Here is a 2,965-nt window from a genome sequence, read left to right as displayed (position 1 = left end):
TTGGAGCAGTTTTGTTTGTATCTCTTTTTCTTGTTGCGTATCAAGGCTACTTTTGTTGCTCTATGTACTTAAAAAGCGGTCGAAACCCGTCCTTTTTCTAAGAAAGTCCAATTAAAACTCCCATATTTTAAAAATAGGTTTTCAATAAGGCAACGGAAGCTGCGTTTTTTTGTCCAGATTTTTTTCAGTTCTCAAAAAAGTTGTAAAATTTCTCAAAAAATTGATTATATCATGACTTCAGTGTCAAAGTTGAATAGTTTTTTTTGTGATGACTTTTACAAATATAATGATGTCTGAAAAAGTCAAATTTGCAAAAGTAGCTGATTAGTTAAAGATGTTTTAGTTCCATTTTTCTTCCTTTGCTATCTGTTTTTTAAAGTTACAAATTGTAGATTTTGTCAATACTAGCTCGACAAATGAAAACGGAAAACCTTAGTTTGCGTTTTGAGTTTGCGCAATTTGTCTGCATTTGTCTTTCACAGTTAAGTTTCTTTTGATTTAGTTTGAAAAAGCATGAGCTAACATAGGACAAAATAAGACTGCTCGTAACGGGGAGCAAAAAGCTGAATATTTGAACTGCTTTTGTAGGCCTTATGGTTAGTGTTTGCTTATGAAAAAGTCGAAAATAAAAAAAATTTTTAAATTTTTGAAATTTTTTATGCAATTTTTTAAATATCCCCATACGCTATATAACTAAGAGAATGTTGAATGTTGAATTTCTAGTCAATCAGATTTTGAATTATAAACAGAACCATCTAGTGCTGCTATTTTACTGCTTTTGTTTATAGGGGTTGTAATTCTTTAGTTGATACCATAGGATGTGATTGTTAAAGTAGGAAGAAAAAATTTAACTTGAGTTCGAAATTTGAAGAAAAAACATCCTATAAAAATCAAAGAAAAACAAAACTGACTGTATCAGGGCAAAACCCTGAATATTCCGACTGTCGAGTAGTTAAAAAATAAGTGAGGAAATTTTCAAAGAGAACTAAAAAACTTAAAATTTTTTCTTGGTTTTTTTGAATACCATCCCACACGCTATGTGAAATACAAAGCGATTTATTTGTCTACTATTATAGATTCGAAAGGATAAAAAAATGCCCCAATTCAACTTGGAATGATTTTTAATCGGATAATTTCGCAGCTGACGCGTTAATAGCGCGAACTATTTCAAGTCTTAGATGTTCTAAAATAGCCGAGTCTTTAGAACATTATAATTTTACTAAAAACGACCATATGACTATATTTGTTTGAATTTGAGCTCAGTAGAACAAAATTTTTTGACTGATAAAAAAATCCGACACAAGTTGCTGGTTAAAAAGTCAAATTTTGTCTGGAAAAAAACTACATTTTTTTCATACACCTTAAAAATTTTTTTCTTTCATCTAAAATTATTGATGTCTAAAGGTTAAGTTTTCAAAAAACATGGTTTTTTTTCTGATCAATTTTGTCAAAATATTGTGGAATTAAATGTTTCCAAGTTGGGCCAATTCTACTCAATTAAGTTGCTCTTTAATTCGGCTTAGGAAGAATTCTTCAGTGAATAAATGCATGCTAGTAGTTATTAGTGACAGTCTACTGTATGCTCAATCTACCTTTGTGTATTTAAAAAACCTGTGGAGATGATTGATTAAAATGAATGATGACGGTTTGCTCATTTTTTAGTGAGAAGCTATATTCTAAATTTGTAAGAGTCAGAGTAATTCCCGCGTAATGTTTGCCAAATTTTGTTCCACTGTGACAACTTTGGAATATTTGTGCTCGGCGGGTTGTTTAAAATTTAACTTGTAATAAATCAAGCTTTTACCATACTTTTGTGCGCTTTCTTTATTTTTAAGTTTTTTTCAGAAGATAAATTTTTCCTAACAATTTACGGGGCAGTCTTGTCATGGTTGATATGGATTATCTGGATAGCTGCACTTTTATGGGAGCCATTTTGTTTGTTCGTAAGGCCACATCTTGTGCAATATTTTTAACGTGTTCAAAAAATTTGAAAATCTTGAATCAATTTTGAAAAAAAACTACTCCTGCAATCAGTGATTTTGAGGTTTGTGTACGTTTTGAAAAAAACTCTATTGCAGGCTAACTTATATTGATTTAGTAGGCTCGTTTTTGAAGATTTCGCATAGGTGCTTCAATATTTAGTTTTACCATTTATTTTTAGGAGAAGATTGTGCTCTTTGTCATTTTAGAAGGATAATTGTCCGCATTGCAGTTTGTCATTTCTTTCTAATTTGCGCGTTGTTATATATGACGATTTTTTTTCCACTATTTGCGAGTTGTCGCATTATTATTATCTGTTAGCTAAAACCTTATTCGTTTGGTCAGCAAAGATAGCTTCGCTTGATGAAACTAGATAGATTTGAGTCCAGCTCTGCACAGGATGGCCGTCCTTTGGTTGTACTGGAACCAGTTCAAAAAAAGTATGAATTAGATTTTTTATATAGTTTGAAATTTATCACTTTAAAATTTTTAGTAATAACCAATCAGGATCCATTACTAAAACGTAAAATGAATTGTAAAGCTGAAACTATTCTTAATGTCAGCCAGAGAAAACTTGATTCAAATTGAATTCAGTTGCTTCCTTCTCTCCTTTAGCCTCGCAAGAATACCAGTATATTCTAGATCTATTGAGACTAGGAAATATAAGGGTAAGATTAAGATCGGTTTCAGACAAAAAATTGCACGAATTTGTCCGGCCGAAAATGAGATAGCGTGACACAAACAAACGAAATTACTCTATGAGACACCCCGGACAAAAACTCAGTACCGTGACAACTTTTAACGAAAAAAACCTCGCAAAAAAACAACGCGCAACTTAGAAGGAAACAAAAAAATTGCAATGTGCGCTAAGTAGTTTAAAACTCGCTTCTTACTTCGGTTGCTCCGATGGGCATAAATCCAGCAGCTGGAACATTAGGGCCTATGTAAACAATTTCCTTCAAGCAATCATCATTCCCTTTAATTA

The sequence above is a fragment of the Symsagittifera roscoffensis genome, chromosome 9, assembly GCF_963678635.1.
Source record: "Symsagittifera roscoffensis chromosome 9, txSymRosc1.1, whole genome shotgun sequence".
Taxonomy (NCBI): Eukaryota; Metazoa; Xenacoelomorpha; order Acoela; family Convolutidae; genus Symsagittifera; species Symsagittifera roscoffensis.
The sequence above is the reverse complement of the archived record's forward strand: the minus strand, read 5'-3'. Positions refer to the sequence as shown.